The sequence below is a fragment of the Podarcis melisellensis genome (assembly GCF_964234715.1).
Source record: "Podarcis melisellensis genome assembly, chromosome: 1".
Classification (NCBI taxonomy): Eukaryota; Metazoa; Chordata; class Lepidosauria; order Squamata; family Lacertidae; genus Podarcis; species Podarcis melisellensis.
Window position 1 is genome coordinate 62054153 of NC_138528.1, and position 27872 is coordinate 62082024.

General features: G+C 42.5%; 1 pseudogene across 1 annotated transcript; it reads left to right on the forward strand.

Annotated features, from left to right (window-relative positions):
• The first annotated feature begins 3641 nt into the window (after window positions 1–3641).
• Window positions 3642–3991, forward strand: LOC309367260 (elongin-B pseudogene; annotated as a pseudogene). Its single transcript has one exon. The product of its transcript is annotated as an elongin-B pseudogene (transcript).
• Window positions 3992–27872: the final 23881 nt, after the last annotated feature.

A 27872-nucleotide genomic window follows, 5' to 3' on the forward strand; every position in this document is an offset into this window, starting at 1 on the left:
TGATTTTCCTGCAAGAAAGCTGCTTGTGAAGCAGCATTGGCACCCCACAGGAACAATGCCTCCACTCAGCGGCCGTTGAGCAGAGGAATTGATCCTGCAGAGTGGGGCAGAAGGCAGGAAGAAGAACCACGACGTCAGGCTTACTTCTTCCTAGGAAGAAGTAATCATTGGTTAGATAGGGCTTGGCCTATTTGTGTGGTTTCCCTGCTCTGCCTGCCTTGCTTTCCTGCCTGATGCCCCACCCACTAAGAGCCATGAATTACTCTGGGCTGTCCAACCCAACTTGCAGTCATCCATCGCTGTCCAACATCCGAAGCTCTCTGATTGGGCTCAGGCCTCAGTCAAATCCAGTGCACAACCCTAATACACACCCTTGGCTGACTCTGCCTGTCATTGGATGTGGTTGCACCTGTCACTGACCCTGGCTGTGCCTACAGTGTGTTTCCCTGCATTCTTCCCCACTAGTTCCAAATGGGCACTATCTATCACGAGAGGTGGGCCAAGGAAGAAACAAATTTCTGTCGTGTCATTGGACAATCTGTGCGCTCATGGCTGCTGTATTCTTGTTCAGGGAAGAAACATGCTACAAATGTTTTTAAATGGCTTATTTGCTATATATATAATATTATTCATTGGTTTGCTTAGCTGTCTGTTTCCAGACCAGTGACCTCATTCTAGTATCTGAAATAAAACATATTTCATAAGGCAAACATTACACGAAGCACATTTATTTTTGTGCTACCCTGCATTTTTTTGTTGTTCAAACATGTGTGAAGTTTGTGAACTGTACCAAATTGAGCTACATGAAAACCATAAATTTAAATGAATAAAACATTGGATTTTACATCTGGACGACTGTGTTCTAAAAGCTGGAGCTGATTTAAAGTTGCATCAGGGCAGAAAGCAAACCAGATCTTTAAATTTTGTTTCATGTTAGCCAAAAATAATTTTTCAGTGCCCTTCTTTTGCGGGAGCTCTTAATGTAACACGAGCAATGGAGGGTATTAACAATTAAACAACAATCTTAAGCAATAATCTCAGCTGCTGTTGCCTGTGGCAAAAACACTGAAGACAAAACATAGATATTAAATGAGTTGAAGATGTTATGAGAGGGACATTTTCTGTGAAGGACACACACGTTTGTTCTATCCTGCTGTCTCTGTCCAAACAGGTTCACCAAGGTTCTGAAGCCCTACAGACCTCTCTACCATTTCTGAATTGTGCCAGTAGTGGCCGGTAGCAGTGCCTCTGTTTCCTGTTTCAGCTGGCACATAAGCAGAGCAGCAGAGACTTAGGAGCAGCAGTCCCAGAATTGGAACCTTACAGTAGCCCAGGGTCTGAATGAAGGAGGAGCCCAAGAAGCAAGGGCAAGAAGCAGTCCAAGGTCAAATCTCAAGAGCAACACAAGAAGTATGATTTGCCAACATAGACCCAAATGCCCAACAAGGGTTTCTTTTTTCTAATGACCAGTTAGGTGATAGGAACCCACAAGTCAGAAATCTAGTGGGAAGATGCTCCAGCATACTGTCCCTCTATGTGTGTGTGGAGGGAGGGCATTCTTGTTTTCTTTGTTATTATGCCATGTTTTTTGTGTTTTTATACCATAAACCATCCTGTGATCTTCCAGTGACGGGCAGTGTATAAATATAATAAATAGTTCTACTACAAATACTGAATGATTTGCAACCCAAACCTTCAGTGTATCATGCAAAAGTTCACAGCTGCAAGCCATCCCTGTTGCTAGCAGATTTGCTCTGCATGTGATGACCAGCTTACTCATAAGTATTTATTTACTCTTGAGGAGCCCTTGCTCCTCTGTGTGATATTGATGGTGTTGGCAGCAATGCACCTCCCCTCTTGGCTTATTTTAAAAATAATTTATCATTTTTGTGAATTGTTCCCAATATATGTATGCAATTTTGCCTAACATACATATTTTGCCATCTTTCTTAATAGAATGCATTTCTGTATATTATTTTAAACAATATGTTGATTTCTATGCACACTTTTTCATAATAAATGCATTTTTGTAGAAATGACTTGGCTGGAAAAATGTACTACCAAATTCGGAGATGTGTGAATTTTGGAGGATGGCAATATTTTGCTTTGTATATTGTTTCTGAAACTATGAATTAGGTGGCATTACCTTTAAATGTGAACTGAAGTGAAGTTGCCGCCCATCCCTAGTATCTGTGTGTAAAACATAGTGCTATTTTCTTCTTTGAACTGCACCACATCTTTCTATGTTGCCAGGGAAAGTCTGGAGATCAGAGGAATTCTCCTGCCTGGCTGCTCTTTGTCTCTCTGCTGCAGCTCAGCCAGATACAACACAGAGATATATTTTCCTTTGTCAAACAGCTGTTTTGTGCAAAACTGGCAAATGGAAAAAACATGTATTTTGAAAATAAAATTAATTGGTAGTTTTACCCACTCGGAAACACGCTTGAAACATTTGCCTTTGCGGAAGTTTTTTCTCGTTAAATTCCATAGATGACACAATTTTTATAAAGACGTGTGTACACAGGAAAACAAAGAACCATGTATGTGTCTGCAAAAGACCTTGTACTTCCAGGACTTTGTGAAGGGGAGGGAAAATAGTAACTGAAGGGAGAGGCATAAAATTGCAAGTGCTCATGTATGGATAAAAGTGCACAAAAGCGCAAAGAGGAAAATCAACCCACATAAACATTAAAGGCTTAGCATAGCCCAACCTTTAAAATGACTCAGGTAATGTAAGCCTCTTGTTTTTTAACAACTATTTTAAATTTTGGAGGAGTGGCTCTTTTTGTTTTGCTTTGTGTAGCCTCCCTCCCACACCCCTTTAATGGATTTATGATTTACTCCGTAAAGCTTTATGTTTTGGGGTGGCATACATTTATCATAGATAAATACATTAATAAATAAATAAATTAAACAAATACATTTATCATAGATAAATAAATTAAACAAATAACCACATTGCAAATCCTAATTCTACACATATTGATGTGCCCTCCTGATAACCCCACCAAGATATATTTGTGCTTTTACTCCAGATCTTGGGACAGTTTCACCCATTCCTCTCTGTTCTGCTACTCAGCTTTGCCCTTCTTCCCCTCTTCCTCTAGGACAAGAGCTCACATCATCCCTCCTCTTTGGGTTTTCTCCCTTTCCCTGTCTGTTCTTGGGTAATCTGTCTGTGCCTCCAGATGCCCTTGCTGCCCATACCTTTTGTGAAATGTATCCTGCCAAACTGCTTCCCTTCCATTGTGCTGTTTTTCCATGTACTTCAGTGGCCAGGCAGCTGGGTGATCTACTCCTACAAATTGGGACCCGGGGCAAATGTTCCAGTGAAAGGAATGGTTCTGTGCCTACACTATTAAGTGGTACTTGTTGAATGAAAAAAAAAAAGAAGGTTCTTCTTTTCACTGTATATTCCTTGTCATTTTGTTTTTAATGCAGTTACTTGCCAGATATTATTCAACTGAATATTTGCCAAAGCCCACCTCTTTCTCATCACATATTGCCTAGATTACAGAGAAAGAACAGAGGGGGGAGGACATTCAAAAGTGCCAGAAAGGAGGTGCATGTTGGGATACTGAGGGTTCTGCTGCTTTTTCCTCTCTGGGCTGAGGGTCTGGGCTGAGGTTGCAGCTACAGAGATGGATGCCTTTCTACTGATCTGACGTAGCAGCACGACCATCTTCACAGACGCCAAGGAGTCCAGTACGCTGTATAAACTGAAAAGAGTTGTTGAGGGGATTCTCAAGAGACCCCCCAGAAGAACAAAGACTATACAAGGATGGCCAGCTTTTAATGACAGCAGAGACCGTGGCTTCACCAGCCAGCCAGCACGAGCTCAGGCCCCAGCGACAGTTGGCTTGGCCTTCAGAGCCAGTGGTGCCTTTGAGCCCCTCCGCATTGATCCCTTCTCCAGCCCACCCCCATGCTCCCAGGCGTGATGAAGCCCCAGGACTCTGGCAGCAGCGCCAATGAGCAAGTGGTGCAGTGAGAGCCAGAGGGCGATGGAGCGAGCTGCTCCTCCCTTCCCCAACCCTCCAGTGTGGAGAGAGGTATCCAATCCAGGTTCCCCTTCTATTCTGCCCCTCTCCAAACAAGACCACACCTCCTTCCAAGCCCCTCCCCACTCATCAAACAGAGCAATGTTTTCATTTTTGGTTTTGGAAACAATAAAAGCTCACCTGGTATTTTTTAAAAAAAAAATGCCAGAAAGGATATGATGAAGGTTATATTTTGCTGCACTGTAGGTATGCCCTTGTATCAAATGAACTGGATCAACCATCTACCTAAGAGAAGATAGAGCCTATGTCAATCCAACTGCTGCAAAACACTTTTTGCTTGGCTGAAGGCTCATTGCAAAAGTCCCATTTTTGACAAATGCAAGAACTCTCCCTGAGCATTACCTGCCACCGTCAAAGAGGGAAAGTGTTACCGATGATTTATTCATAGTGACACCGAGAAAATCCTGCACCCTCCAGCAGATTTTGTAGCCTACAGTAGCCTTCACAGCTAAATCCCAGTTTAGTCTTCTGCTTTCCTGGAAATAAATGCAGGGTATTCCCTCTTTGAACGCTGCAAAGGCGTTTATTTTTTTTTAGAAAAGAAAGAAAAGATGTGATATGGAAGAAATGAAAGAAAGATTTCCATGACTTCAAGCAAATAGAAGTCAAGGCAAATATTATGGGGAAAATATTTGCATCTATGGATCTATGCATTTCCATCTCTATAGCCTGTGCTCTTGCCTTTGAAAATTGAAGGGTTGATTTTGGTGCCCTCCCTGCAATGTGCCATGTAGATTACTGATTTAGAGGTTATGGGTAGGGTTGCTTTTTATCGTTTTTATTTATGTTTTCATTTGCTGTAACCTGCCCTGGGGCCTTGTGGTGAAGGGTGACAGGAAATACAATGATTGTCATCATCAATGACAGAAGTTAAGCAGCAATTAAAACCACAGATCAAGAATTAAAAGTCTGGTATCCTTCTAGCACAAAAAAGACTTTGCAGTCCCTAGGTGGGGTCACCTGGTGCTGACTTCATCCTGTGAGAAGGGCACCAAACAGCCATCGCTCCAGTGGCCAATGCCTGCCTTCACCGGCAGGATTGCAAAAATGACCCAAGCTTAGTACTAGGGAGTAGACTCTTGGAGAGACATTGTTTGTTGGCCAGGGATCTGTTTTATTTTGTTTTTAAAGAGTCTGGATCACCTAATAAAATCTGAGTGAGTGACAAACTGGTTTAAAATAACTGTTCAAATATTTCAAGCCTCTTGTTATATATAATATGTGAAGCTTCCTTATATTTCACCAGTCATTAAAAAAAAAACTTTGATAAAAGAGGGTTTCCTCCCCACTTTGATATACATGCCTTTGCATGCTGCCATAATGCTGCACCTCAGGGTGGTGGTTGTTTAGCTCTGACCCCTATTGCTAAGCTGGTGTAACACCCTGGGAGTGCAGTGATCCTAGCTTGCGCTTGAGATGGTTAGCAATGAAGTAGCTTAGGAGTTTGAAGGAAAGAAGCGTTAGTATGTTACAATACAGTAAGCAAACACAGTTCCACAGCAGGCCAGAGATCCTCACGATAAATGTCTAAAACACAAATTATTGTAATTCACCCAACACATTTGACTGCACTTTCTATTCATTTCCCTAGAGTCTACATAGACATTCTGTGTAAGGTGTATTGAAATTGATGGAGGCTGTACTTCAGCCACAGGGCTTAAGTTGATTGTGCCCACAGTTGGACTGTGAACACAATGTGTTGGGTCCAGTCTAACTTAGGTCCTACTGAAATCAATGCAACAAGTTATTTACAACTTAAGTCCCATTGATTTCAGTGGGGACTATGTTCAACTAGTCTGGGCTGCAATTTAACCATGTTTACCTGGGAGTAAAGGGACGCAGGTGGCGCTGTGGGTTAAAGCCTCAGCGCCTAGGACTTGCCGATCGAAAGGTCGGCGGTTCGAATCCCTGCGGCGGGGTGCGCTCCCGCTGCTCGGTCCCAGCGCCTGCCAACCTAGCAGTTCAAAAGCACCTCCGGGTGCAAGTAGACAAATAGGGACCGCTTACCAGCGGGAAGGTAAACGGCGTTTCCATGTGCGGCTCTGGCTCGCCAGAGCAGCGATGTCACGCTGGCCACATGACCCGGAAGTGTCTCCGGACAGCGCTGGCCCCTGGCCTCTTGAGTGAGATGGGCGCACAACCCCAGAGTCTGTCAAGACTGGCCCGTACGGGCAGGGGTACCTTTACCTTTACCTTTTACCTGGGAGTAAGCCCCATTAAATTCACTAGGGCTTACTTCTGAGTAGATATGAGTAGCGTTGCACTGAAGCCAGCCTATCATTTTCACAGACAACAAAGAGCTGATTCGGATATTTCAGCCCGTTCACTCTTGCAAAACCAGAGTGAATACTGTCATAAGGCAACTCTAAGATGCAAATGATAAGAAATGTGATGGGAATTACTATTTTCTATATTATAACGTCCCATGCAGAAAAGAGTTATATACCCCAAATATCTTATCATAATTTTGTACACTTCAAAATAGGTTCCCTGTTGGACCGACATGAATACTTTCAGAACCAGCCTAATGAAATTCAAAGTAAGTCCATATAGCCAAAGATGGTGATTGGTTGGTGAGTGGCTGTGCTCCATCCTGATATGTTAAAAAGTCCCATGACTGAAAGTGGTGGGGCTTCTCATCTCTAAGAATTAAGGGTTGTTTTGTAGGCTGTATTGGGAAGGAGCAATTTTTCATTTGAGAGGCAACAGCTGTGAGGTGGAGTGCTTGACTGCCGTCCCCACCAGGCATAGGCAGATACAGAGATTGTGCTGGGTGTGTTCGGTCAACTCCTAACTTTTTTAAAAAAACTACAACTGGGGGCCAAGGAATAAGGACATAAGGATTAAGGCGGAGGGGGGGAGAGCCAGTGTGGTGTAGTGTTGAAGAGCGGCGTACTCGTAATCTGGTGAACCGGGTTCACATCCTCACTCCTCCACATGCAGCTGCTGGTGACCCTGGGCTAGTCACACCGCTCTGAAGTTTCTCAGCTTCATTCACCTCACAGAGTGTTTGTTGTGGGAGAGGAAGGGAAAGGAGATTGTTAGCCACTTTGAGTCTCCTTAGGGTAGTGATAAAGCGGGATATCAAATCCAAACTCCTCCTCCTCCTCCTCCTCCTCCTCCTCCTCCTCCTCCTCTTCTTCTTCTTCTTCTTCTTCCCCTCTTCACAGGCAGATGCTGCATTTCCATTCCAGCCTTTTTCTTCTGCCTACATTGTGTCACTGTCTCACGGCTCTGCCTTCATCTGAGCTCTGTTCACTACTGTTTGTGGAGAGAACTGTGGGGGGTGAAAGGCTATGTTCCCTCCGGATCTGCTCTGCCTCTTGTTATCTTGGTGCAGGTCTTTTTTCTCAGCAGGAAAAATTAGCCTGTTTAGGTTTCCTGACCATTCTTGTTGTGGTGGTTTTGTTGCCTTTTGGCCCCTTCCCCTCTTCCTTTTCCTCATCTGTCAGTCTTGTCATTTCCCCTCTTCCCTTTTTTCCTTGGTTGAAATAAACAAATAAGCAAAAAATCCCTGGCCACGCGCCCTAATGAAATGTGCTGCGCATGCCTATGGCCCCAGGGATTCCAGACCCATGTTTGTGAGTTCTGTGCAGAACATGTGCTACAAATATGCAAAAATGTTGTGCATGATAGGAATCGCCTGGTAAATGTCAGAATTTTCTACTACGCTGCTAAATCATGGGTGGTCAATCCATGGCCTGCCAAGGCCTGGGGAGCAAACCTCTCAATTCACGAGCTATCTGACATTTATTATAGCAAACATATGGGGATGCATGTTACAGGAAATATCAGAAGCACAACAACAATGAATGTCAGCATCTGTAGGTCATTCTTAAAATTTTAGAAGGCCAAGAGCAATTACTAGAAGATTCTAGTGTGTGCAGCATTCTCACCGAAGAACCTAATGCTAAATATGAAGAACAGTGCCCTGAAGTGTTCTTGAACAAAAAGCTTTATACATTTACTTTTTAAAATGCAGCCAACTGTGCTGCACCTGTGTCTGTTATAGACCTGACTCCATAGCTCTTGTGTATTCAAGCACACATTAATAAAAATCTATCATTATTTTAAGAGACCGGCACTGGCAGGAGCAAGACAAATGAGCGTGCATATCACCATTGTGTGCATTGGGGGTTACCTTTACAGGAATTTCCTGCAACCCTTTCCTATGCAGAATTTATTGTAAGGTAGAGGAGTATGTTAATTATGATATAGCTGATAATTAATCATAGAAATCTATATTATACTAGAGCCATTCATTTTCAGGTAGTGCTAAAGGCTGGAAGCATTAGAAGCCAGCTGAAGTTTGAGAAATGCAAAGCTAATACACTCTGCTTTTCCCTTCAGACCTAGGCTTGGACAGAACTTTAAATTCAATTAATTTGCTGGATTCCATATTTTGATTGGAAGCAAAGTCCCACACTTGCCAAATTTATCACTAGGCTTATGCTTCAGTATTTGGATCACAGGAAAGTGTTATTTTGAAAAATGGGTAACACCAAACTATTGGATCAAAGCACACCTGCAGATAAGCGTCTAAGGGTCATCCTGGATGTGTTAAAAGCAACAAAGAGTCTTGTGGCATTTTCAAGGCTGACCTTTTTTTAAAAGCAGGCTTTCATTGACTGCAGCCCACTTAATCAGATGTGTGAAGTATACAGTGGTACCTCGGGTTACAGACGCTTCAGGTTACAGACTCCGCTAACCCAGAAATAGTACCTCGGGTTAAGAACTTTGCTTCTGGGTGAGAATAGAAATTGCACGGCAGCAGCGCGCCAGGAGAAGGCCCCATCAGCTAAAGTGGTGCTTCAGGTTAAGAACAGTTTCAGGTTAAGAACGGACCTCTGGAACGAATTAAGTTCTTAACCCGAGGTACCACTGTACCATGATCCTCAGGTGCCAGGTATATATGGGTGGGGAGGATGTAAAGTACTGAGTTAAATGGGAATTGATTGCAAAAGTACAGTCTGTGACAATTCAATTAGAGCTTAAATGTATGCAAATTGACCCTTAAGTGCAGCAGTAATTGGTGATGATGTAACCAACTTAAAAGCGCTGGATAAACTAACACATGTCTGTAAAATGAGCACAGTGTCCCTTCACAGCTGCAGTGCTTGATGATAATGATGCCATCCTAACTTTACCAAGTAAATGCTAAATGACCCTTGGGGTCCCTTCCAAGTCTGTGATTCTATGATTCCAGGACCTGTAATGGGACAGGAAACCATTGGCCTTATTCAAACCCATACAAATAGTTGCAATTCAATATTGTCATGCGGGTGTTACTATTTTAAAGTTCTTTTGTTCTGGAATGGCTATCTTAAGAGAAGGAACAGAGGGCCCTGATCAGTTTAAATGTTCTACTGTTGATATCTGAATAGTGTCATTTCAAATGTCAGAGGTGTGTGCACATGTTCATTTGCCTGGAGATGGCCTGTTTGCAGAATTCAGAAAGGATCTCGCTTTTAAAAAGAAATGTTAATGGCAGGTATGTGTGTGTGTGTGTGCTGAGAGAGAATGGAAGGTAGGAGCTGTGGAACTGGAGGACTGGGAGATTAGCGGACGTGGTTTGCTAGTTGGTGTGGAGCCACTAGTCTAACTTCTCAGCAGGTGAGTCTCTGTTGCTCACTGAAAGGGTGAGGTGGCATGGTGCAGAAACGGCAGCAGAGCTGATCCAGGGCTTCTGCTGGTGCATTTGCACCATGCTGACCTCCCTGCCACCTTTCCCACTCTGTCCCAGTAAGCAATAGTAACTCCCCGGCTGGGAAGCTAGCATAGCAACTCTGCTCCAGATGGTGCCAGTGGGAACCCAAAAGCAGAGTGGGGCAGCCTCCTCAACAAATGGGGGCGGGGACGGGATTTTAAAAGGGTGGCAGCAGATTGTCAGTTACTCCATTTGTTGTTGTATTTTTACTGCCAGGAAGGGTGTGAGGTGCTTATGGGATCTTATTGCTCAAATAACTTGATAAGCTATGGGTACTCCGCACCTAGACTTGTGTTTGCTGCCTCATGTCAGGCAGCAAAATGTCTTGGGCTGGCTTGGCCTCTTTGCCAATGACCACAACTGGTTTTTGAGGATGCATAAGACAGCCCAGTATGATCCATTCACTCCCGGTGATTTTATTCCTGTTGCTATTGTTCTCGTATTACTTCTCATTCTCTTCTTCTCACCAAGATTGTGTACAGAGCAAATTGTCATTGTAATGTGATTGACGTGTTGATCTATACGCTCTGCATTCATATGTAATTTTTTTAAAAAAACAACGAACAGATTCTGGCACTGTAGCAATACATTTGCTGTATTTCCACTGTAGTATTTATCCCATTAGAGTAGAATACATCTACTACCTACAGATGCATTAGCAGCATTGTTACCATGGGAATAAAGATGACCTACAACACCATACATGATTCATACCTGAATAGCAATATTGATACTACCTCAGGCTCCTGTTTCCTTGATTACAGTTTCAGTGGCACAAGTAAGTACATAATGACATGCCTGTAATTTTTATATTATTGAAGACTTTATCATGTCAGGAGTCATACTAACATTTACTCATGTGCTTCTAATGGGAAGATTACTGGCTGTAAAGCAGATTATCAGCCTTTTTTAAAAAAAAAGCTTTCCTGTGACAGTCACTTTATTTCAGAAAAAGAGCCTTATGAAGGAGCAATTACCCGGAGTAAATGGATTTCTAAGTTGACAAAGATAACAGGCAGAGAGTGGTACATCTATGAAATAAACCTAAAATCAAATCAGGATCAGAGAATGTTGAATGATGTTCAAATAATGCAGTCTTGTTGCTGCCTAATTTAAAAAATGGTTTTCAGACTCCAGAGGCTGGATTGCACGACATCTTAGCTGTTGCCAATTGCAGCTCAGAACAGAAAAGTGGTTCTGGATTTCCTTGCAAAAATCTAGAACCTGTTAAACAGAGTTGTGAAAGATGTTTTTATGTTCTAAAACAACACAAACAGAAATGGGAAATATGACATATTGGGTTGTATGCCACTAAGTCTTTTTCAGAATAATCCCAATGAAATCAAGTAATGATAACTAATATGTAAATCAGATTTAAATAATTCAGACTTTAGTACACACTGGCTTTGGAAATTTATATTCATATTGCAAGAAGTTTGCTAAATATTTCCCAGTGGGTTGCATTCCAGTGAAGTCATACTCAGAGTAAACCCATTCAAATCAACTATCATTACCAAATGCTAGCTACAATTAGCTTTTAATCTACCATTCAAGATACATAACAAATTAACAGGTTTGTATGACAACATTCCAGTAGTGATGTACGGAAGTGAGAGCTGGACCATAAAAAAGGCTGGTCGCCGAAGAATTGATGCTTTTGAATTATGGTGCTGGAGGAGACTCTTGAGAGTCCCATGGACTGCAAGAAGATCAAATCCATTCTCAAGGAAATCAGCCCTGAGTGCTCACTGGAAGGACAGATCCTGAAGCTGAGACTCCAGTACTTTGGCCACCTCATGAGAAGAGAAGACTCCCTGGAAAAGACCCTGATGTTGGGAAAGATGGAGGGCACAAGGAGAAGGGGACGACAGAGGACGAGATGGTTGGATAGTGTTCTCGAAGCTACCAGCATGAGTTTGACTAAACTGTGGGAGGTAGTGGAAGACAGAAGTGCCTGGTGTGCTCTGGTCCATGGGGTTAAGAAGAGTCGGACACGACTAAACAACAACAACATGACAACATTATACTTATTCAAAGGGATCAGGGTTTTAAGATTTTATGTATAAGGAACCTGATGCTTATATTTTTTGTTAGGGTGGGGAGTGGATACTTTGAATGCAAACAGCTTTCTCAGTATGGGGGGCGGGGAATGCTCCTGCAGGGGCTTCAGATGGACTCCCTCTAGTTGACTATGAGTTGAGCATCAGTTGAAAAGAGACTCTTTGATGGTGCTCTCCCAGTGCCAATGAGCTGATTGAAAGCAGGTTGTTCTAACTCACTATCATCTGATCACTGGTTACAGCAGGGGATTGAAAAATGCTGCCGATGAAGTTGGCCTATGAAGGTGGGTGAGATAAGGATCTGGCCCTTTATGGCTGCAACCTTTTACATTTCAGTGGGGCTTAAGAAGCCTAATGGAAAACAGGTTAGCAATTGTCCCTTACAGCTCTACTGCTCTTCAGTTCTAAGCATATGGATATTTATTTACAGTATCATTTTTACTCAGTTTCTGAAAAGAAAGAAAAAATACAATAAAAACAGTCAGATTGAGAATTATAATTGAAAAATGTAAAAATTTGAGATTTTTTTACCGAAGTGAGAATTGAGTGATATAATGGGTGCAATGAGCTTGTTGAGTGACAATTGCATAAGTGGGGATGTGATTAGTTTTGTGTGCTATGTGTTCTCGTAACATTAGATTTTAAAGATGGTATCTTGCCATTATGTTGCATTTCGATGTATCTTAATGTTCTATATGTGGTTTACTTTTGTGCTTCTTAGTTGTTTTACTTAGGTACATTAAAAGTAATATAATTAAAAGTAATATAATTACACTACCTAAAACATGGCATTATTAGTACTACCAGTGGTATGGATACGTGTTTGGTTTTGAATGTGGAATTTGAATTGCAATTCTTACATTGATTCCACTTGGAATTTGTACAAGACTGAAATCTGAAGCACTGTATATAACTAAGAAAGTTGAGACGAAATAAAATAAACCTCCCTAACAAATCAATTATTATGGCTTTCTTTAAGATTACAATAAAAGGCAAAGGTAAAGGTACCCCTGCCTGTACTGGCCAGTCTTGACAGACTAAAGGGTTGTGCACTCATCTCACTCTAGAGGCCGGGAGCCAGCGCTGTCCGCAGACACTTCCAGGTCACGTGGCCAGCGTGACGAAGCTGCTCCGACGAACCGGCACCAGAGCAGCACATGGAACGCCGTTTACCTTCCTGCTAGAAGCGGTCCCTATTTATCTACTTGCACTTAAGGGTTCTTTCGAACTGCTAGGTGGGCAGGAGCTGGGACCGAACGACGGGAGCCTACCCCGCCGCGGGGATTCGAACCACCGACCATGCGATGGGCAAGTCCTAGGCGCTGAGGTTTTACCCACAGCGCCACCTGCGTCCCCTAAGATTACAATAGACTTTCAAATGTGCCGTGAGTAGAAACCATTTGGGGATGAATGTCTCTGAGATACATGGTGGATATTTTTAGGCTTTTTTTTAATGGCTAATCTAGAGATGGACAATTGCAAAATCTAGGCTGACTGAGTATGCATATTTTAAGGAAACGCTTCAGTTTATATTGATAAATTAAGAACAGTGCCTTCTGTAATTTAGGCCCACTTGTACTTTGACCAGCAGACAGACTGACATTCTATCCTCCTCATTAAGTTTGCATACAGTATATATTACCATAAGGGAGAGGGGGATGGGAATCACCCAACAATAAAGGATGCAGTCATCCACATGTAAGCAACATACACCGCAGCTGAATGAGACATGCCCTATATAGGAATAGAATCATTTTGGCTGCTGAAACTCATCCCCTGTGTTCTGTCCTTCAACTGCTTGGCCAAAGAATGCAGTGTGTATTTTTCATGTTCCAAATCAACTAGGCTCAAGAACTTACTGGTGTTTCTTTCCCTAACAAACATGTCTCGGTGACAGCAGACGGTGTGGTGGAGCGGCGCCACTCACCTGACCTTGGGTCAGTCGCATCACTGCTGCTTACTGGGAGGTAGAGAGGGAAGGAATGAGGTGGCAGCCAGGTCAACACGCGGCAAATGTACTGACAGGAGCACTGGATTGGCTCTACCTGAGAATTTGTATTGCACCAATCTTGCTGCTGCCTCCCCACTTCCTGACTACCTCCCAGTAAGCAGCAGCAGCACAACCAATAGGAAGTCACATGAGCTGTGGCGGCCACCACACCATCAGCTACAGTGTCTCGGGCTTCTTACATAGAACTGGAGGTGTGCCTTTTTTCTTTCAGCAATATTTATTGAACTCTACTAGCATAGCTGTCAACCTTCCCTTTTTTGCAGGAAATTCCCTTATTCCAGAGCTGATTCCCGCTGCTATCCCGGATTATTAGATATCCCGTAGACTCTCCCTGGGACAGGTGAGGCTGCTGATCCCTTATTTTCGAGGCTGCTGATCCCTTATTTTCAAATCTGAAAGTTGACAGCTATGTCTATTAGCATGATATCCAATAGGGTTTTAATAACACGTCGCTGGGGCTTTTTATGCAAAGATGTTGACGCCGACATGTTAGCTCTTTAAAAAAAGCTCCTTGCTTCTGTTTGACAAATTAAAAACTCATTGATCCCAAAAGACCTTTGGAAAGAAAGAAAGAAAGAAAGAAAGAAAGAAAGAAAGAAAGAAAGAAACTTATTTTGAGCACCAATTTCTCCATGTTTTACCATTTATCTTAGACAACTTTCTCTAGTAATGAGTTATTGATTCATTGTGCTAGGATCACCTCCTGGTATCAGATGAAACATCTAGAAGCTGTTCTTCCCCTTACACCATTGGGGTTATAGTAGGTATCTATGAAATGAAAATTACCAGAAGCTTCATCATGTGCAACAATATGATTATTATTTTAATTTATTTACCCAGTTTTTATTTATTGAATTTCTTTACCACTGTTCAGTACAACTGTTACGAAGATAGTTTAAGGTAAATGCACAACATCATTCTGGTTCAATAAAAAGCACACAGATCATACATAAATATGATTATTAGAAGCAACATTATTATGATCATCATCACAGTCCATTAAAATAGAGCCATCCATGCGCATGGCACTTTGCAGATTAACCAGTGCAAAAAAAGAGAAGTCTCTTCCTTGGAGGATTTTGCAGTCCAAATTCTGACAGTGGAGAAGATAACAGAGGGGGAGAAAGTATGAGGGAAACAGGAAATGCTTTATTTCTGCTGTGGGCATTTATATATTATTTTTTAAAAGCTTTATTATTTTTGCCTCTCGTATTTCACATGCACTTTCAAAACTGGGTAAAAACTACTGAAAGACCTTTAAAACATCACTACATCATAATGTTCTGTTTATATCATGGGATTAGAACCACTATAATCCTGCATTAACAAAGTGGTTCTGATTCTCTTTAGCTACACAAGATCTTTCAAATGTTCATCAGTTTATCATGTGATACATCTGCAATGGATTATCAAAAGAGCACCCATGTTACAGAATTAATTTGAAGATCCAGGTGGTGTTTAGAAACTGGTCTCTTTTTTGAAATGCTAGAACTAGTGAATATAATAGGATCATTCAATGCAGTAACCTGGATGGCTGGTAATAATATATTTATAGAGTCAAGCCCCACGAGATGATAAACAAGGATGAGCCAGCAACTCAGATAAAACCGTCTATGACACAATTTTGCTAAACATGAGTTGAATTTGACAACAGCTGAAAGGAACCAAGATCCCCTAGCTCAGATTCAACCTATCTGTCTATCACTAGCTACTGTTGACAGGGTTAGGGATCTTCTCCCACACATCCTGATCTCGTTCTCCTGGTTTTATATCTAGAGCCTTGCTTCCGATTCCACCCCCACAGTAGGGATCCTGTGACTCAGAGCTTAAACAGACAATTAAAAGCTCCATGTGATGTATCTGCTGCTCAGACGTACCATTTCATTTTACAGGTGCGGGGACTGAATGTTTGAATGGTCTCTTTGGTAAAAATGCATTCCTTGCCACACGTACAAAACTAGTGAGGACAAGGTTCTAGGTTCGCCTTTTCTGTGGCATACTCTGTGTATGTGTGAGGGGAAGTTCTATGTGGAGGGGAGCATTCAAACATTTGATCCCCCACCTTCAATACGAAATGGTACAGCCCAGAAATGGATACATGACATGGAACATCTGCTCATAATTCTTAGGTAGACACATGCAGGACCTACCACAAAATGTTTGGCTAGCCACACCCTTCCCCAAGATACTCCATTCGTGGCTCAACCACACTTCATTTTGTGCCACGTTTCTAGGCACAAATTCGGGCTTTGCACATCTGTGTACAAGTGGTGTTTTTGGTACCAGTGTTTTCCCAGGAAATCCCATGTTCATTTGAAAGAGCAAATGGCACTTGGGTTTTCTGCAGAGTACCAGTTGCTCTGTTTCAGCAGCAAAAGATATATGTCATGGAACTGTCAAGCAAGCCCGGGTCAACAGAGGGCAGGGAAGCATGGGAGGCACAGAATGCAATTAGCCTTTTATTAACAGAAAATAAAAACACAGGTTCATCTTAATCCAGCTGAGACATTGCTGAAACTGACCACTACCCTGTCCTCACCCCTCCAGCCTCTCACTCTGGATCCCTCCCAAGCAGACAAGGGCTGTGTTAAGGGGGACGAGCTCCTCCTCTGGGCCTGTCTGGCCCATTGCTCAGCAACATGCAGGACTTTCCTTGACCTGGGAGTCAGAGGGGGAGGAGAGCCCCCTCTGAGACTGTCCTGCTATTGTGTAGCAGGGGCAACCTGTGACTCCTCTCCATCGTGAGTCTGCGCTCACACGGTGACTGTCAGCCTCTAGCCCTCCTGTCCTGGAAGGCCCTCCTTCTCCCGACCCTCCTTGATCGCTCAGCCCCCCTGCTTCTAGCACCTCCCAGCTCATCCCTTCTGTAGACTGCTCTTCTGTGTTCCGCTACCATGATGTGGGATCTAAGTCATTGTCTTCTGTGTTCCCACCACTCTTCCTCATCCAGCCAGCCCCTGAAAAAGGCTTTCTGGGGGAAAGCATTGGGGGGGGGGGACCCACTCAGACATGGACCTGGAAAGCCTGGAGCTGTGCTCAGAGTTGTTGTTGTTGTTTAGTCGTTTAGTCGTGTCTGACTCTTCATGACCCCATGGACCACAGCACGCCAGGCACTCCTGTCTTCCACTGCCTCCCGCAGTTTGGTCAAACTCATGCTGGTAGCTTCAAGAACACTGTCCAACCATCTGGTCCTCTGTCATCCCCTTCTGCTTGTGCCCTCAATCTTTCCCAACATCAGGGTCTTTTCCAGGGAGTCTTCTCTTCTCATGAGGTGGCCAAAGTATTGGAGCCTCAGCTTCAGGATCTGTCCTTCCAGTGAGCACTCAGGGCTGATTTCCTTAAGAATGGAGAGGTTTGATCTTCTTGCAGTCCATGGGACTCTCAAGAGTCTCCTCCAGCACCATAATTCAAAAGCATCAATTCTTCGGCGATCAGCCTTCTTTATGGTCCAGCTCTCACTTCCATACATCGCTACTGGGAAAACCATAGTTTTTACTATACGGACCTTTGTTGGCAAGGTGATGTCTCTGCTTTTTAGGTGCTGTCTAGGTTTGTCATTGCTTTTCTCCCAAGAAGAAGGCGTCTTTTAATTTCGTGACTGCTGTCACCATCTGCAGTGATCATGGAGCCCAAGAAAGTAAAATCTCTCGAGCAAATGAAAGTGTGGCTGAGCCCTCAGTCCTCTTTCCTATCCAGTCTTCCTGCTCAAGGCAGTTAGCATTCCATGTCCACTAAGCATATAGAGAGAGATTCCACACTGGCTATTTATTGGGTATTCATACTGATATGATCACACAAAATTTTCACAAAAGATATAAGATGTTGCCTGTTTGTTGAGCATTCAGTGTGATGTATATGATGCTTTAAATGAATTCAAATCTCTGAGGCCTAATGAATTCTATCCAAGGGCACTGAAGGAGCTTGTAAACGTAATCTCAGAGCTGTCTATAATATTTGAGAATTATTGGAGAAACAAATGTTGTCACCATCTTCAAAAAGTTTTTTTTCGGGGGGAGGGCGCAAGCAAGTAGTGACAGGTCAGATTGACATTGACACCAGAACAGATAATAAACAGTTGGTCTGTGAGCACTTGAAAAGGATGCTGTGATTACTAAGAGCTGGCATGGGTTTATCAAAAATAAGTCATGCCAGACTGATCTTATTTATTTTTTAAATAGAGTTACAAGCTTGGAGGATCAGTGAATGTATAGTATCCTGATCTCAGTAAGGTTTTGACAAGATCCCCCTTTATATTCTCATGGAATAGAAAGCTGGCAAAATGTGGGCTAGACAATGTTACTGTTAGGTTTATTTTTAGCTGGTTGACTGACCAAACCCAAAGAGTGCTCACTAATAGCTTGTCACCATCCTTGAAAAAAGTGACAAGGGCTGTAAGGTTCTGACCTGGACCCAATGTTGTTCAACATCTGTATAAATGACTTGGATGAAGTAATTGAGGGACACTATACTTCTGTATAGACACTATACAGTAGTACCTCGGGTTACATATGCTTCAGGTTGCATACGCTTCAGGTTACAGACTCCTCTAACCCAGAAATAGTACCTCGGGTTAAGAACTTTGCTTCAGAATGAGAACACAAATCGTGCTCCGGCGGCGTTGCAGCAGTGGGAGGCCTCATTAGCTAAAGTGGTGCTTCAGGTTAAGAACAGTTTCAGGTTAAGAACAGACCTCCAGAATGAATTAAGTACTTAACCCAAGGTACCACTGTACAGAAGTATAGTGTCCAGATGAAGCAAAGTAATTATTCTACTCTATTTTGCCTTGGTCAGACCACAGCTGGAGTACTGTGTCCAGTTCTGGGCACCACAATTTAAGAAGGATGTTGACAAGCTGAAACAGGTGCAGAGGAGGGCGACCAAGATGATCAAGGGTCTGGAAACCAAATCTCTTGAGGAATGGTTGAAGGAGTTGGGTATGCTTAGCCCTGAGAAGAGATAAGAACCATCTTCAGATCTCTAAAGGGCTATCACATGAAAGATGGAGCAAGCTTGTTTTGTCCTGCTTTGGTGGGTAGGATCTAAATCCATGACTTCAAGTTACAAGAAAGGAGATTCAGCAAACCATCGGGAAGAACTTTCTGATGGTTAAGGCAGTGGAATGGACTCCCTTGGAAGGTGGTGGACTCATTTCATTGGAGATTATGCAAAAGAGGTTGGATGGCCATTGCCAAGCATTCTTTAGCTGAGATTCCTGCATTGCAGGGATTGGACCAGATGCCCCTTGGAGGTACCGTATCTTCTAACCCCACAGTTCTATGATTTTATGATTCCAAGATCTGGAAGGGTACAAGTTCCTCATCCCTGAGTTAGAATAACATAGACTGCATCCTAACCTAGCACAGCAGATTCTAGATGGCTGTAGAAAACTTGCTATGTCACTATGTGACACTTGATTTAATGTATAAGGCCCCCAAGGGGGGGTGGTATAGAGCTTTAATAGAACATTATGTATTATTTTTATGTAGGGGTATAAACTTGCTTAGGATTAAAGCAAAAGATATAACCTTTGGGGGCAGGCTATTGTATAATCCTGTTGCTGGGGAGAGACAATTAAAAGCCTTTTTAAATGAAGAGAGTGCTTTTTCTTCCGGCGTGTGTGCAAAGGCAAGTTTTAAAAGTGTGATTTGTTTCACTATGAGTCATCTCTTGAACATTTGATGGATATGAATCAGATGACCTTCCTCTGGCAGCATTTGCTGAAAAGAAACAAATGTTTCTGATTGTTTAGAAGTCTTCAAAGACAGTTCTTACAGGCATCATGATCGTCTTTACCATTTATTGCTTTCACTTCGCTTCCCCATCAACTGCAGTGAAAAAGTAATACTCCCTTGTCTTATCCCTCTGGACTGGAGCAAGGTAGCTTCTTAGGAGGTTTTTGTTTTCATCCTGGCCTGCAAGTTGAAAAATGGAGAGAAAGATTCAGCTGAGTGGGTTGGTGGTTGGTGCAATGACAACTCTGACAAGAGAATAGTTGGGAACAAAGAGTCGTTTTGAGCAAAGATACATGACCCAAGACCAAGTTGACTGAAGACCATCCAATGGCATGACCCAGCCATATCAACATGAAATTTTAGGCATTCAGGATTTGTCATCTGATGATAAAATGGAAAAGAAGCCCCAGATCTCCCAAATCCCAACATCTTAGGGTTGGAATAGGGCAACTTGAAGGCTCCAGCAAAAGGATTTTCAGACATCCAGCCACTTGAATCAAATTACTTCCATAGTGATAAAGTTGAATGACAAAGGTTAAGTATATTTGCAGTTGATATAGCATTTATTGCTCTAAAACCAGATAATACGTTTACCAGCTATTGAGAACAGTAGTTGAGTGTCCCAGGATAGCAGGTAATAAGAGGAATACTTTAAAACAGATGTCTTGTCTTTCCCCTCTTTAATAAAATAAAATGTTGAACAGTAAAAACAAATGGTGATTAGCAATGAACCTGGGCACTATCTGGGAATAAATTTTCAAACAAATAATGAAGATTTATATCAATTTTTGTTAAATTGAAAGGAGAATGCAAAGGTGGAATTAGGCAGATGAACAAAATTTAAATCATCATGGTATGGAAGAAATAGCTATAGAAATGAACACTTTGTCTAAAATCAACTCTCTCCTTCAAAATATTGCAACAGCAATAATAGAGATAAAACCAGGAAGTGGCAATAATTGACGAACTCATTCCTTTGAGAAGAGAAAAAAGTGAAAGTTAGCTTTGATATAATGAGGAAAATGGAAACATGAAGATTATTAGATGTGTGTGTGCGCGCGTGCGTGCACACACACACACACACAATTATATTATTAAATCTGGGATCAGGAGTTCCAGTTTTAGTTTTGAAATATTATGCAAACTGCCTCAACTGGATAATATGATAATCTGAAGAATGGACTCATGGAGTAAAAACTGTATATCAGGCTGGAAGTTTAACACCTTGAAGATGCTTTACCAAGGACAGAAAGATATTGGTGGAGGGTGAAGCACAATATTTCATGGAATATGGACTTCTTGGGAGAAATACAGGGAAGCTTTGTCTCCATTACAGTCATCTATATTCCCAGTTCTCTTTGACCCTACATTCAATAAATAATGGTATTTGGGATATTTTGATCAATGGGTATCTCATGGTTTAAAATTCTATAAAGGCTACATAAAAGGATAATGAAAATTCTCTCCACAGGCTCCGTGAGAATCTGCCACTATTTGAATATTTGCAGTGAATTTTACAAGAAGCAACATTTAGAAGTAATGGGATAAAAGCAATGACTGAGGAGTAAACATGTTTTGACTACATCCTGCATAATAAGCAATGAAAGGACTTTCCCTATACAGTATAAAAAAAGGATAATCCAGTGTATGTGGAAAAGCTGGCAACAAAGTAATAAAGGAAAGTTTCAAGGGAATAATGGGATTGTAGATTGGGAAATCTGACTGTGACAATGTTGATGTTCTAACAAAAATATGCATGTCACTTCACTCAAGTCAGCTTTATTACCGGAAGATTGGAAGTAGCTGTTGCTGTTGTTTTATAAGGGGATACAGGAGACCTAAGGAAACAATTGTCTTGCTTGACTAAGTACCTTGCTGGGATGCACTGGTGAGAAGACCCTTAGAGCAAAGGTGTTGATGGAAGCATTTCTTGCAATTGACCAAAAAGAAAGAAACTGAGGAAAGGTACAGGAAACACATTCTCCTAAACACACTGGCATCGCATCTTCAGGGAAGAAATGGAATCACCACCACATGGGACTGCCAGGATGAAATTGGACAAAACGTATTGATGGTAACCATGCTGTAGGGAACAATCATGCATGTGTGTGCCTGAGAGAGGTGGACAAGAAAACAACGCTCATCTCTAAATGGGGAAGAAGGCAGAGATGCTTCAGGCGAAGAGACATGGGAGTGGTAACATTTACCTGAAATGCCAAGGAGTGAGAAATGCCAGCTCTAGTGTTATTGTAAGGAAATTGCCAGAAATGTTCATCTGCCTGCCGGACCTGCAAGGTAACATCATTGGCTATTCATTGACGACAGCACTCTGGAAAATCCCATACCGCCACTCTGTTACTTTCCCTCCTCTCCTTTAAGACAGATTCTAGCAGAGTCCCAACATGTTCCTAGTCACTTATGAGGTCTCACAGGAAGCCAAGAAACAGAGCTCCACAAAGGAAAAGGGATGGGGAACGTATATACATAATTTATAGCCCAAATAACACAAAAGAGATCTCTTGGATTAAAATTCAGGAAATTCAGAAGAAACAATCTAGGCCATCAAGATAATAGATGAGACAATTGGCTTCATCCATGTTTCAGGCCCTTGAGTCCACTTTGCACATTGTTAGCCTCCTTCTCCCTCCCTTAGCAGGGTTGAATCACGCAGCACAAGAGACGAGCTTTTCTCATAACCACCACTTAAATCACAGCTATTGCCAGGGAGAGGGGGAGTCTTGACTTCATAAATAACAGGATTTGTCCTGTTAAGAAGTATAAAGTGTGGTTTATATTAAACGGAAGCATCAATCTTTCCTGCAGAACTGACAGGATTGTTGGGGAATGTAGCATTCTCTTATTCCAATAATGTAAAACAAAACCACACTGACAGCAGGCCAAAGATAAATCTTCATCATCGTCAAAGAATGCCCAGTGTGGGCAAAATGGTGTTCCCTAAGACATGACTGTCAGGCAGGTGTGGGGAACTTTTGGCCCTTCTGGTGTTGCTGAACTGCAACTTCTATCAGCCTCTGCCTCAGCAAGTGTGGAACTGCTATGCCTGGGAAAGACAGGAAGATTCATATCCTGTCAAACAGCTCATCCCCTTTCCCAGTCATCTGCTGCAGTCTTTATTTGGCTTCTTCTTCTTCTTCTTCTGTCATGACTCCAGTCAGTGTGGTGTAGTGGTTAAGAACAGTGTAACCACTGTGTGTTAAGAACACACAGTCTTTACCATTCCTCCTCAGTCCAGTCCCTGACACTAGCCTTGTTTACAAGGTAGCTTTATCTTCCATTTTAATGTGATGCTTAATCACTGTTGTACCAGTTGGGGGAGGACAGAGGATTGGAAGCACAAGGGGACGGAGGATGAGGGGAATTCCTGCACTGCAGGGGGCAGTGGCAAAGCTTGGGAGCCAGTGTGGTGTAGTGGTTAAGAGCGGTGGACTCGTAATCTGGGGAACCGGGTTTGCGTCTCCGCTCCTCCACATGCAGCTGCTGGGGGACCTTGGGCTAGTCACGCTTCTCTGAAGTCTATCAGCCCCACTCACCTCACAGAGTGTTTGTTGTGGGGGAGGAAGGGAAAAGGAGATTGTTAGCCGCTTTGAGATGCCTTAGGGTAGTGATAAAGCGGGATATCAAATCCAAACTCCGCCTCCTCCTCCTTCTTCTTCCAGCAGTGAATAAAACTCAAGGGTCAGAGGCTGCAGAGTTCCCAGCTAAAGAGCTGGACAAAGATGCAGAACCAGTTCAGGGCTCTGAGCCTTCTGATGGAGAATGGAGGCTGCATAGACACCATTAAAGCACCCACCCCACACAAACTATCCTAGGAACTATAGCTCGTTGCTATAGTTGCTATAGTTGCAAGGGTAAGTGAGGAATAAACTGCAGTTCCCAGGATTCTTTGGGAGAAAAATGTGTTTTAAATGTATACTGTATAAGGAGCTTGAGCCTGATGGACAGAACCTTCTTTTACCACCGGAACCTGTTAGGCCAGAGTCAGGACCCTCATGGAAACTGCCACCTGATGAACCAAATGCCTCCTATTGTACCTCACCAGTCCAGAGCCACAGGGAGCACACTTGGTAGGAAGCTATGGAACAAAGGTGGAGGCACTCAACTTCAGGCCAGAGGGTTGGCCCTTTAAGAACCTGAAGTAGGTGGAGCTTAGGAGCCAACAACAACAACAACAACAACAACAGCCTCTTTGGAACAAGCATTTCCCATGTAGAACAGCCTGGCTTACAGTGCTTCACATTCTAAGAATGCAAGTCACTGGCAAGTCACTTTACAACTAATTTAATAAAATTTATATGCCACTTGGTTGGGGGGGGGAGATCTCTAAGCTATTTTCAAAAATATAAAACAGAACATTAAAAATATTGTTAAAAACAGGTATTTAGAAATATTCAAAAGGTGACTGAAATCAACAATACTTATGTATTTAATGCAGTGGTTTTTAACCAGGGTGCCTTGAATGATGGTCAGGGGTGCTGCAGGCAGTACTGGCCTCCACCCCTCTTTTCTTCCCTCCCTCCTCTGACACCCTCTCGCATCTCTTCTTCCCAAAGGCTTGCACACCTGCTTGTTGCAGTAGCCCTGGCTACAAGCTCCCCAGGTGAATGGTGCCTCTTAGGCTGGCTAAGGAGTGCTGGTTGGCAGGAGCTGAGGCAGCCTCAGAGTAAGCAAGCAAGTGTGCGAGGGAGCCCAGCCAGCCATTCCGCCAGCCTTTTCTGTTGGGAATGAATGGACAAGTGGGAGGCTGGGCAGGCAGGCACTGTACTTGTCTTTCTTTTACTTGCTGTGTTGCAATGCCTGTCTGAGAGCTGAGTGTCTGGCACCGAAGCGGAGCCTTCTGAGGCTCGGAGTGCATTTCCCCACAGGGGAACCACAGAAAGAATGCAGTTGGTCAAGGGAGCCGTGGGCTCAAAAAGGCTTAACGGTATTTCAGAAATCTGTATTTTTTATTTTCAAAAAAATGTTTTGAATCTCTCTCTAAGCCACTAGTAAAGACCAAGTTGATTAAGTGGTGACCTAAGCAGTGAGTGAACTCCCTACATAGCATCTTACTTTGACGAAGCATTGCATTTTATGTGACATGATTCGTGCTTCTACAGGATAAATCCATCCTTGAGGCTCACCCCATAAAGCAATCACTTAGCAACTTATGAATGGCTCTATCTGATGGGAAACCAGACTAGTGGATTCTAGTGTAGCTGTTTCCCTACAGAAAAGAAACCAATTTTAAGTGAAAACAGTTACAGTACCTGGCGTTTCTGCCTCTGAGCTAGATTAGTAGAACAGTTTTGACAGCTTTGGTACTCAGCGTGGCTAAGCACAACAGCTTTATCAATTGACACAAGGGTTACAAGTGAATTAGTTCCCCACTCCTTCCAAGGATAAATCACCAGAAACACTGAGTGTGAAACCTCGCCTTCCTACAGGCCTTGAGATTATGTGCCTTCCATGTTCTTATTTGGTGGTGAATTGACATTCCACTGGAGTCAAGTGATGAAAACTTAAGCAAGGCCAAAGGAAAAAGAGCAGGAAAGCTGACTGATTTCCCCACAGGCTCCCACTGGAGAAGTGAGAAAGTGGCCTGCTCCTTTTTTCAGCAGGCGGCAGAGATGACAATTACCGCAAGAGAGTCACAAGGATCAGGAAGCTGGTCAGCTGCGTTGGTGTGTTTATTTGATTCACCTAATCAATTTTGAATTATCTAGGTGTAAGAAAGCTCTGAAGATGTCCTCAAGCTAATTTTGTGCCTGGTTAGTGAATACAATCAAAGAAGGTGAGTGAACCTATGAAAGCTTGTGGCAAAATCAACTAGTTTGCCTTTGTGGTGATGCCAGAGGACTTTTTTGTGGTTATTAACTTATGTAACATAAATCAAACAAGAGTTGTGTGGAACTCAACAATCTCAATCCATTTATTTTTTACCTACAGGTGGCCCATTAAAAAGGAGGACAGATCCACACCATACTTTTAAAGCACATTCAGCACACGTTCAAAGCATATTTACCCGTAAATAATCATGGGAACTGTAGTTTGTTAAGAGTGATGGGAAATGTAGCTCTGTGAGGGGCAGACTGCAGCTCCCAGACTTCTTTAAATATACTTTAAATGTACATTGGATATACTTTAAGAATGTGGTGTGGATCTACATAGATAAACCATACCATAAGTTCAGATTCACACATATCTCCTTACACAACATCCTATTCCCACAGTGGTACCTAAGGGGAGCCCACTAATAGGGCATGAGCACAACACTCATGATCACCAGCCACTGGTATTCGGAGGTATACTAGAGATACATGCAGCTTTCATGACTAGTAGCCATTGTTTCTATGGATGTGCCTAATTGCCTTTGGAAGCCGCCTGGGTTGGTGGTCATCATTACACCTTGTTGGAGTGGATCTTATATCTTTATTTATGTAATAAAATGTATACGCTGTTTGATTGTATTGAAGAAGAGGAAACCATCAAAGTCAGGCACCCCCAAACTCGGCCCTCCAGATGTTTTGGGACTACAGTTCCCATCATCCCTGACCACTGGTCCTGTTAGCTAGGGATGATGGGAGCTGTAGTCCCAAAACATCTGGAGGGCTGAGTTTGGGGATGCCTGCTCAAAGTGGTCTATAAAAAAGATAAAACAAGAAATCAAGAAACATTTAACATTTATCATGTGTAGGGGTTTTGTGTCAGCATCATGTGGATGAGCCCTTTATTTATACATTTATTTATTTTAGTTGGCATTTGTGAGAGAATGGAAAGTCCAGAGCTTGGTTGGCTGTGTGAGCAGGGGTGAGGTGGAGGGGTTGTTGGGGCAAATTAGCCATTTGCAATAGAACAAAATATCAATGGAACTGTGAAAAAGATTCTATGAATTGAAAGTGGAGGTACTATATGTACTTTTCTTGTTTCTTTCTTTGTTTATTACACCAGAATTTTTTTTAATAAAAACTAATGTATAAAACCTATATCCTCTGTGAAAAAGTGCTTCTTTTTGTCTGCCCTGAACCTCCCAACATCCAGCTTCATTGGATGACCTCTGCTTTTAGCATTATGTAAAAATGTCTTCAAGAATTCAATTTATTATTATTATTATTTTAAAAGAAAAGGAGCCGAGTGAAGGGATTTGAGCGAAGAGGTGGTGAAGAACAACACACTTCATCTTTCCCCTGCTTCTCTACTTCAAATCACACTTTAGCATCTTTCTCTTATGTGAAGTGTCCCGCAATGAGGTTCCATCTTTAATATTACTGAGGAGAAACCAAATATGGACAGTATGTGTCTGCGTATGAGATGGAGAAAGAAATGGCAAGTGGAGAAGGGACTAACCCTCCCCACTGGTTTTGCTTCCCCACTCAAAATCCCCTCCTTAATGCTTCTTTCCTCGTACAAAAATCAGCATTAACGTCCAATCACACAGTTTTAGACACAGTTGCTCCCTGAAACAATGGTGGTACTAACTCGTCAGATAATTTTACTTCCCTAGTGGCCTCTACTGCAGTGTGGATGCTAAGTTCCCAACACCTGTAGCACAAGTGCCTCTGACAATAACAGCCTCTCAAAATATGAACATCTGTACAAGTTGTAACCCACCCGGACTCTCAGGAACCAATGCTACAGAAGGAATAGCAAGGTGAACCTGTATGCAGTTTCTCAGACCCTCCAAATTTCCCTATTTTCTAGGCACTGTCCCGGATTTACAGAAGCTGTACGACTTTTCCTTAGGAGGTCCTTATTTTCATTGGAGAAATGTTAGATGGTATGGAATAGGATAGCCCTATTTTCACTGGAGAAATGTTGGAAGATATAGTTTCTGCATATATATTATCAACTGGAGATTGTACATAAAGTATACAAGGAGTCACGATTGTGAATGTTTCAAAACGTTCCACCTATATATTATCCGACAGTTATATAAACCATTTTGTGTGACTAAAGCTCCTAAGTGCACTTCACTCTGCATGTTTTAGTTTAGAAAAAAATATCGTTTCAATATATTGTTGAATCTGTCAAGCCGGGAATAGATTTCTATATGGCTTTTTCTTTTTTTGTGCAATGAAGAGTTAACATCCAGAATGCAAACGGCCAGAAAGAAACATAATATAGAATACAGTGAAGGAAGCGACACTGGAGATTGTATCAAATGCACTTAAGAGAAGGTTAGATCAGAGGACCCATCATGTTCCACAGTGCTGAATGTTTAATAACATGAGCCTGAAACTTTGAAAGCATGAAGCAATCACAGCAAGCATCTTCCGGAGGTCAAGTAGTCAATGTTTATGTCTT